This window comes from Labrus mixtus, chromosome 21 (assembly GCF_963584025.1).
Source record: "Labrus mixtus chromosome 21, fLabMix1.1, whole genome shotgun sequence".
NCBI classification, from domain to species: domain Eukaryota; kingdom Metazoa; phylum Chordata; class Actinopteri; order Labriformes; family Labridae; genus Labrus; species Labrus mixtus.
The window spans coordinates 4,728,539-4,739,021 of record NC_083632.1 but is presented as its reverse complement, the minus strand read 5'-3'; positions in this window follow the sequence as shown (position 1 = coordinate 4,739,021).

The following is a 10,483-nucleotide window of genomic DNA, read 5'->3' as shown; positions in this document are numbered from 1 at the left end:
TCATGTCCTTCCCTGGTTTGTGTTCAGCTGAGCTTTGGAATGAAAGGCAAGACGTGTGGATGCTCTCCCATTCTCTCTCCCCCTCTGTCTCTCTCTCTCTCCACATAACATCATGGAAACTCATGGAGAGCTCAGTCATTGGCTCTCAAACACAACTTCCCTGTCATTTATTTATTAGACAGATTTACATGTTGGAGAAAGTCAAGGCAATAATAACAGCTGATAACACTTATCAGTATTTGTCCTTTCTATGTGGCCGCCCTGAAGAACCAAAAAGTAAAATGAAGTTTGGGTTTAAAGGGTAAAGCTGTTCGATGGTAACGGCTTGCTTTTATTTAAAAGAGAATATGAGTGTGCAATTGTCTTAGCAGCCCAGGTTGCAACCTATAGATGTTAAAGCGGAGTTCTTCATTCATGAAGAGGGGTGCAACCGTCTTGGTGGCTTTTTTTGTCGGGGCAACACAAGGCATTTTTTAGACCACAAATTCTGTGTCACTGTGTTAACTTCCCATATTACCTTTTTTTTTTCTTTCTGTCCACGTTTGCAAGCAAAAGATTAAAAAAAATGAAGAGGAGGAGCTCTTCTTTGCCTGACATTAAGTATCCACTTTTCATTTCCCAGGCCTGCCACATCAACAAAGGGAGTATACTTGGCCGAGGTGCAAAGAGGAGGAACAAAAACGATGTTGAGACCAAAAAAAAGGAAGAATCGACCACAGAGGGAAAAAAGGAGGGGGGAGGGAGGAGCAGTCTTTTCTGACAAAAATTGGGTTTGTATGGCGGTGGTGGATGAATGCACTTAAGGTACCCTATGACACTGTTAACCTTCACTAATTATCTTTATTTTTAGAAGACTTATTTAGACTTCTGTAGAAGTTCAAGTTAATTTAAATCAGTAAAGCATCAACCGATTCCCTGGGCAAGTCAAATTACATCTACAGAAGACTTGTAGAAGAAGATATTTTACCTGTAGAAGAGCACACCTAAGAAAAACACAGAATTACTATTAAACACAGAAAACAACAAACAAGCCCCACTATGAAGCCCCAATGTGGCAGTCGCCATATCTAGAAAAAAATACTTCCACTTCAGTTTTTACCAATAAATGAAAGAGCCATTTAGTACCAAAACTGTTTTTATGTACCAGGCTGTAAAATTGTGTATTTCACAATGTGGCCACAGTTCAACCTATTGGGACCTCGGTTCTACCTATTGGAACCTCATTTCAACCTGTTGGGACCTCATTTCAACATGGGACCTCATTTCAACCTAATTGGGACCTCATTTCAACATTAGACCTCAGTCCAAAATGAGACCTGAGTTCAACATTAGACCTCAGTCCAAAATGGAACCTCAGTTCAATATGGGACCTAATTTCAACCTATTGGGACCTCATTTCAACATAAGACCTCAGAACAACCTATTGGGACCTCATTTCAAACTATTGTGACCTTATTTCAACATGGGACCTCATTTCCACCTATTTGGGACCTCAGAACAACCTATTGGGACCTCATTTAAACATGGGACCTCCGAACAACCGTTGGGACCTCATTTCAAACTATTGGGACCTAATTTCAACATGGGACCTCATTTCAACCTATTTGGGACCTCAGAACAACCTATTGGGACCTAATTTCAACATGGGACCTCATTTCAACCTATTTGGGACCTCAGAACAACCTATTGGGACCTAATTTCAACATGGGACCTCAGAACAACCATTGGGACCTCATTTCAAACTATTGGAACCTCATTTCAACATGGGACCTCAGAACAACCTATTGGGACTTAATTTCAAACTATTGGGACCTCATTTCAACATGGGACCTCAGAACAACCTATTGGGACTTAATTTCAAACTATTGGGACCTCATTTCAACATGGGACCTAATGGGAGTCCCTTTGCATGGCCTCAAGTGGACAATTTTGGAACTCTGTATTGTTGGCGCTTCCACATTGGCTTCATTTTAAACAGCAGAAGTTGCTGCTTGCTCATGACCACATGACTAAGCTCTTTAAAAACAAGTTTTGTTTTGTGTTTAAAATGAGCTCAGTCAGAATCAAGTTTGATCTCTGAAGGCAAATTTGGATTAACAAGGTTGTTAATCCAAATGAGGATTTAAACCAGGTAACTCAACCATTTCTGTTAGATGCTCCACATATTTCTATCCTTAATATAAAAGTAGTATACAAGAGAACTGAATGAAGGACATTGTTTTCTTAATGGAATAAAATCTTTTCTGTGAGTTGATCTGAGAAACACTTTGTGAGGCGGTTTCTGAACAGAGTGAATCATCTTCGCAGTGCACCAAATATCTGAGTTCATTCACAACAGATGGTTTCAGTCAAGTACATTGTCTAACTCAGAAAAGAATCTGCAGGTTTTACAGCAGAATGTAATCTGCAGATTACACAAAATAAAATGAAGAATGTGATGTCATGTAAAAAATTAAAAACTACATAAAGCTGAAGACTAACTTGGGTGTAATGGTAGGATTGGTATCATTTTGCTATTGGATCCAGGCACCTCCTTATTTCAAAATCACTTCGACCTGTGACCACCAGTCACAGAGGTAAGACTTTTCATTAAGTTTAATGGTTATACTTAACCTGGTAATGACAGTGACCACCCATGTTTAGGACAGGATCAACCGCTTCCTGCCCCTTCGGTCCCCTCCGACTCTAATGACAGCTCTTAAACTGCACAGCCACCTGGGTTATTGCTGGGGCCATTTTTAAGCTTCCTTTTTAAATGTGATATTCTTGTAAACCTGGAAACTTGTGGGTTGGGAATGAAATAATCTTAATGGCCCCTTTAGGTAAATACATTAGTTATGTCTAGGATGACCAGGGTGGTTTAGTCTCTTGCTAAAAGGCTCTCATCTTTCATTTGCTGCAGAGATCATAGATTTTAACCTCTGAGATTATGGAGGATGTAAACCTCCAGGACTGGACTCCTCTCAGCTTTCTGCTTCTCCTTCAACATGTCAAGACACTCAACAGTCTGCATTCCTCCTCTGAACAGTTTTCCTGGAGCTCAGTCGTTTTACTAGACATGATAGCTGAATGCTTTCTGCTTTCCTTAAGATCTGCTGTAGAAATAGTAGCATAATTTGATATATCCTGTTTATATTGTGCTGCATGTGTTCACTGTATTACTGAGCTAAAACACACACTTAAAAGCTCAGGATGTGATTTGTTCATGCTTCATCTGACTTCTTTTTATCTGCCACATCTTCCACCCTCCATTAACAAATTTCACAGCCTCTTCTTTCCCTCTCTCTCTCTCTCTCTCTCTCTCTCTCCTTTTAATTTTCATCCTGTCTCTACCTGTCTTGCGCATTGCTGAAGTTCTTTATTTGACTTCACACCCCCGCTCTGCTCCGTTCTCCTCAACATATGTAAGCGGAGGGAGGGAGAGAGTAGCCACCCAGGGGCGTCCTGCCTCAAGAGTTCACAAGGTAGGAGTGCAGAACTTGTGTGTCAAGACTCCACCTTCTCCCATACGCATTAACCCAGCCCAGTCCCACCCAGCCATTCCTCCCCTTACCCAGAGACACATAGCACCACGTAATATAGGCTTTTTTCTTTTGGATGGTCGATTTAAATAAGGTTGTCTTTCCTCATGCGAGAAGATGCAACTTTGCTTGTTGGGATTGTCCCTCCATGTGCAGTGTTTTAAAGTCCCATGCAAGAGGTTTTTTATTGACTATAGTTCACAGCAGTAACATCCAAGAAAAGACTGTAACCCTGAGACTCTCCTCCCTCTTCTAACCAGGATTGCTTTGAAACCAAATTTTCCAACCATTTGCTCTGAATTCATGAAATCTGATATGAACGCTTGAAAAAACTGTTTTTTACATTATTACATTCAAATGCTACCCAAAAGACAGTTTGGGTGAAAGTAGGAAAACACAAGAAGGATGGACAGAAAGAGAGAATAGCTCAGAGAAAAATGAGCGGAAGGGGAACATCTTTTTGTTCTGTCCTTGCACATGCGTTCAATTCTTAAAGCATCTGGAAGCACTTAAAACTGTACTGCTGGCCGCATTGCGCTCGGCTCTGCACTGTGACTTCAGCTTCGGAAACAAAACCTTAAGGAGGAAAAATGAAAATAGACGGTCAGTCTCAAAGGGTAAAGAAAAATGCATGTGAGTGCAATAACAGACGAACTGTTTCTTGTTGCATCCATTTTCAAACAAAACTTACCTCAAACTGATGAACTCTTAAATACTCACTGCTCACTTAAGTTTTAGTGAGTAAGGATCCCAACACTCAGCTGAAACCAGATAACTGTGACGGATTAAAACCACACAACTAGTTAAGGTCTTATCAAAACATGGAGTGCAAATTCTAACACATTTGAGAAGAAATTAACTTGTTGTGTGAGTGTTTCTTTCCTTTTCAAACTGAGGATATGATGTTGTGTTTGTGGAATTTATACCCTGAGACTGTCACACAGTCAAAATTAAGATCCAAATTAACTAAAGGAAGAATTCAACTTTTGACTTAAATCAGCATTATAATCACTACGCAAGTCCAAACTGAAATGACTTATGTTGATTTTCAAGATGTTACCTCATCTGAATAATACTGAATAAAACTCAAGGCACCGGATAGCCGTGTGTTTTTTTTTTTGTGTGTGTGGCTATAGTCCTCATTTCAGTGGCAGTGGGTTCAAATCTGATCTTGACCCTTTGCTGAATGCCACCCACCACTCTCTCCTCCCAACACTCCCTGTCTCTCCTCAGCTGTCCTATCCAGTAAAGACAAAAAGGCCCCAAAAATAACTTACAATGTGGACTACATCTACTAAATAGACTTCTGTTCAGTTGGTCAGACTTCTATTTTCATGTGTATCAAATAATATCACTATTATCAGTATACATTTACCTCTTTCTTTCTTTATAAATAAAAATCTCTTTAACATTTGTTGTAGTTTATTTGCAAAGATATGCTGTCCAGTGTGTATTTCTAAGTGTGCATGGTTTTGTGTGTGTGTGTGTGTGTGTGTGTGTGTGTGTGTGTGTGTGTGTGTGTGTGTGTGTGTGTGTGTGTGTGTGTGTGTGTGTGTGTGTGTGTTTGTGTATGTGAAGAGAGAGAAAGTGATTCCTGAACTCCGTCTGTTGCTCCAGCACCTTCAAGGCAGTACAAGCCATAACAAGTAGGCCACCTCTTTCTTATTACCTGTAGCTACGTATATCCCACCAAACACACCTCCAGCAGCATTACTAAAGCTAAAGCATGAACTTTACCACTCTTAGATGCATTATTTGGGAATCTATGTATAACATTTTTTGCCCCCACTCTACTTCACATAGCTTCAAAACCTCCACATTTGTTTTTGCAAAGCATGTGTCTCCTTCAAGACTTTGTCAACTCTGCCTGCATTTCGTGTCTGTGGATGGAGAAAGGCTTCCCAGTGAGCAAAGTAGATCAACAACTATAACATGCAAAAATACTCTACAGTAGGTGCAAACAACATGGACACCCACTGTTGTCAAAAAACATGTAAAGACTAAGCTGGGCAGCTGTCGTTGTTGGAAAACCCTTTGTGCTCGGGAGGCAAACGGTGGAGTCTGTAGTTGTGGTGGCAGTGTTGGAGCATCATTTACACTGGGAGAGTTTAATCACACTCGGCCGGCTGGCAGACCAAACATTTGAGTTCAGAGAAGATGAATCATGTGCTGGAGAATCTCTTCAGTTAACGCAAACCTCTAGTTCCTTTCTTGTTTTTTCACTCACATTATGTTTAATTAAAGACGACTTGATTGAAAAAGACTGGTTGAGAATGTATAGAAAGCTTTGAAAAAGGTTGAATTGTCTCCTGTAATGATTAGTGCACAACAGTGCATACATTAGGTGTAGACTAAACTGAGGTCATCCCGCTAACATGGCCTCAGTGCGGAAGTGGAACCATGTAGGCACGACCCCTCTGGGATCATCCCGCCGTGAAGCGTCGTCCTCAGCAGAGTCAGAGTAAAAACAACCGACCCTGATGGCAAAGCAGACTTTCACTTTGAGATCTCACAGGAGATCAGGACGGAGGTATTAGTGTCAGTCAGCTGGAGACTGGAGCTGAGACGCAACAGAGGAAAACACAAACCTTGTGCATGTGTGTTTTTCTAAGCCTCAGAGGAAATGGCATGAGGATATTTATTCCCAACACCATGAAGAGCAGATAATCTAAGTTGTGGTTGATCTTGTTTTGGTTTTTTTTAATCAGTTTTAGTCAGCTGCAGTTCTGTCCATTTATTGTTGAACACATTAGACAATGATGTGGACCAAAGTATTAGTCTGAGTCAAAAGGCTTTTGAGACCATGTGGGACTTGAGTGTGCCACCTTCTGGCTGAACGTTTCTCATGTATGTGCTAAGTGGAAAGGTAAACAGTTTGTGTGTGAGGATCACAAGACGGAAACATGTCTCAGCAAACCGTGGACACTTTGCATGATGTAGAGAGAGTTTGAACCCCGGCACAAATCCAGAGAAGTGCATTGAGACATTTGTGTTGCCTCTATATGCAACAAAATCAAATCTAAAAATTAACAATTAAACGCAAACACATTCAGTCTCCCTCTTCTCCTGTTGAGGAATACAACATAGAGTTTATTTCTGTATCCCACTTATGACATATTTAACCTTAAAGCTTTTAAATCTGTTCAGCAGTTTACATCTTTTGTTGAAGCCTCATTTCGAACAAGGAAAAACTGCCACATAAACCCAACAGTTTTTACTGTGTGCATCCAAACCATGTGTTGAGGAGTCATCTCTTTGTGAGGGTTGGCTGGGAATCACACCCACTGAAGAGCCCCCTCTAGTGCACATGTACTGTCTCCAATATTTTAGACTAAAAAAACGACACAAGCTGGCTCGCCTCGTAAACACTGGGGATGACGAATGCGGATGCGTTAGGCTGATGAGGTTAAAACTCAGCGGAGGGTGAGCTTTTCAGATGGGGGTCGGTGGAGGTGGGGATGGGGGCGGTGGGATGAAATGTGAGAACTGTGGATCATCTCTTAAGCATCTGCTGGGAGGAGGAGGAGCTGTGGAGACAAAGTGCAGATGGGTGTGAAAGATTTGAGAGAGGAACTCTTTGATTCAAACACAGGAGTGTTTTTTTTCTTCATGTTATTTGATGTGTGCGTGCCCCTCCTGTTTAACTTAAAGTGTTGCTAGTATTGCATCTCCTGTGCAAAAAAAATTACCTTTCAAATTCTTGATTTTTTTTCCCCCCGCCTATAAACTGACAACCATCTAACGTCAGAGCTGGATTACAGCGAGCGATTCTTATCCTAAGGCGGGCTCTGAAGCTCTGTAAACTATGATCACATGATATAGTGTTGCGGCTTTGTGGTTCAGCAGGTGGTGATTACTTTTGTCGTCTCTATAACAGTGTCTCCATCCCTGTCCATGTGTAGGCCTTCTCTAAAAAAAAAAAAAAAAAAAAAAAAAGGCACAAAAGTTGAGGTTGAAAAGCGACCTTCGTGTCATAGTTAAAATCTTTAAAAGCAGCCTGGATGTCAGAGGTCAGCTGTTTGTCGCTGCCAGGTGCAGAGGGGGAGTAAACTTGACTTTGGAGGAGGAGCTTGACTGCAGAGGTAGAGTGCATTATGACTCACTTATGAAGAGATGTGGTATGACTTTATACAAAGAGTTTAGCTCCAAATGTTCTCCTCTCTCCGGGCCTCCCTCATCCTGCGTCCCTCTCCCCCCTTTTCATCCAATCTGGATCATGCAACGTAATTTACAATCAAATGTGCAGAGCAGCTTCACAGGGACTAGTGCAAGCAGCTGAGAAGGGAAAGTAGAGGCCTGCCGAGATACATTCCTATACTTCAGATGGTAGGATCTGAAGGAAAAGTAGTGAAGCAGGACGTTTTAAAGTGGCAGCATGACACATGTTATCCACAAGAGGTGATTGGGTTTATGAGGACAAACCATAGCTTATGTCGATAAGATCAAAACTCACTAGAGAATATTATTTTTTACTTCTAGCTGTCAAGCAAAGCAGTTCGTCTTCAATGCTGACATCACCATCTTCCCAGCGTCTTGCATTTTCTTGGATTAAGTTTGGGAAGACAATGCCAACCGTTAGTCTGCAGAACATCTTCTTCTTGAATCAAAAGCTATAATCAGTATTTCTTTAATAGCAAATGCATAAATTGACCGCATTGATACAATGTGTTGGTGTTGCTTAAAATGAAAATGATCACCTGAACCTGCAGCTCATGTTGGCTTGACTGAGCTTCATAAGGATCTTCAGCTATTAGTTTAGCTGTCCCGTCTACAACTTTCTGTTTCCCTAGCAGGCAGATGTTTTTTTACAGGTTGAAAACAACTTCCTACTTAATAGTCCCAAAACAGCACGTTAACATAGTGGAGAATTAAGCTGGTGAAGCGAGAGATCATTTCCCTCAGGTGTTGGTGAAGAAGAGTTATAACCAAAGTGAATTTGGATTTAAATCTTCACGTTGAAAGAAACACAACTGCAATGCAGATGTGAGTGCTCCTGTAGTTGGATGGGTAAAAAAAAACAAAAAAAACAACGATTTTCTCAAGCATATCACCTTAAGATATGTCAGTGTGGTAGTCACAATTGGTTATGAATTGGTTTATAAAATGTCTTGCCTGGCAAATCATTGCAATTAAAAAAGCATGGACTGGATTTTCGATTGTCCAAAGGGTTTTTTTTCTACCTAGAGATTGACCAACATCGAAATTATAGACACTTGAGTTTGGAGCAGATCATGCTGAGCAAACAAAAAAACATTATTTTGATGTAAGTCTGAGCTTCAAGTGTGCAGACAAGTAGACCAGTAGTGTTTCAGATTGTGGAGAGATTCTTCAGGCAGAGCGAAGATTTGGGGAAAATGCCATTTTCCTTGGTTTTTCCATTTAGCTCAACAGAAAGTTGGCCTCCATGCGCAGCTTTTATCCAACACCAGAGAAGAGGTTTTTAGATCTCTGCTGAGAAGGGAAACAGCTCTAGTCTGATTTGGTTATATAATTAAGTATTTTTTCTCTTTTCTTTTTAAAAACTGATTCCGACTTTTAAAGACTAATTATACAAATGGAAAGTTCTTTTGAAAATGTACATCTAAGTAGGGTGTGATGCTTTATCAATAGATGCTTGTTTAGCTGGAGGAGCCCTTAAAAAGAGCTGGTGTTGCTTTTTATCACCTGTTTATGCTTTTAAGCCCAGTCTAGTCCTCAGTACTATCTTCAGTCTGGGTCTTCCTCTCATCTGGGTCGTCTGAAACTTTCTTTTGCAAGTCTTCAGATTGGTAGCAGCTGTGGTTGCTGGCCGGGTTCAAGCTGTGGGAGGCTCCGGCAGGCCAGCGGGGAGGAGCTCCAACATCTGGAAAAGACGGAAAGCTGGCTGCAACTCAGAGACGAGAGCATAGCAACATGAATTCTCTCTGAGCCAATCCTGCTGCTACAGTGTTTGCACGTTCACTGTAGGCTTTATCTTTAAGTCTTCACAACTCGGATTGGTTTTATCACCATTGAACTTATGGTTCTGATGCATTCATTTCATGTAAAAGAGTGTTTCTTCTGCATGACGAGTTTTGGACAGAGTGTCTTAAGAGTGGAAAGAGTGGACTGCTGTTTTGAGATCGAACCCTCTGGGCCTCTCCCACTGATGTAAGAGCGTGTCTAAACATGTGGGAGCTGCCTGCAAGAGGAGAGAAGAGAAAGGGGGTTGAGGTGGTGCTTGTGCTGGTCAAGAAAACCTTAAATTCCTCCTCAGATCTGCCCATTACAGCCTACTGACTAAATAAAGCCGAGCCAAGAACTGAAAGTGTTAAATCAAAGACATGAGGAGAGTTATTGTCACTGAAATAATAGTTGACATGTCTTATAAACAATTGGTAAATTTGACATGTACTTCATTAACAGTTTGAAAGTGATAAAGGCTTTAATGAAACTTCACTAGTACGAGAAGAAAGATATCAAATCAAACATGGCTGTACAATCAATGTTCTGATAAAACATTTTCATCTCTAAGATTGTCAAAAGTACTTTTAGATACTAAGTGTTTTTAAAAAAATATATTATTTTTATTCTCCAGAAACATCTTGAGATATATTTCATCCCAAAGCTGCTGCGAGCAAAAGAAAGAGTTCGTTCTAAATTGCGTAAATACATTTCCAATACCGAAATGCAATTTAGAAAGTGTGCAGGAGTTTGCTTGAAATGTTTGGTATTTAAAAAATAAGAAATGACCCAATATTAGCAGAGTAGATAGTTAGGTCAGAATGGATTGACATATAAACAGTTATGAGTTAGTTTTGACAACCCGGACCTTTGGCCCAGATGTTGAGCTCAAATATACCCTTTAAAGAATTTATATATGACGAACAAATCATCACTAAACCCATTAGTTACAACTTTTTAAAGTATTCTTTTTACAATAATATCAAGGACATCAGTGTGATAACGGGAAATGATTTCACCAAAGTCAGCAGGATTCATCA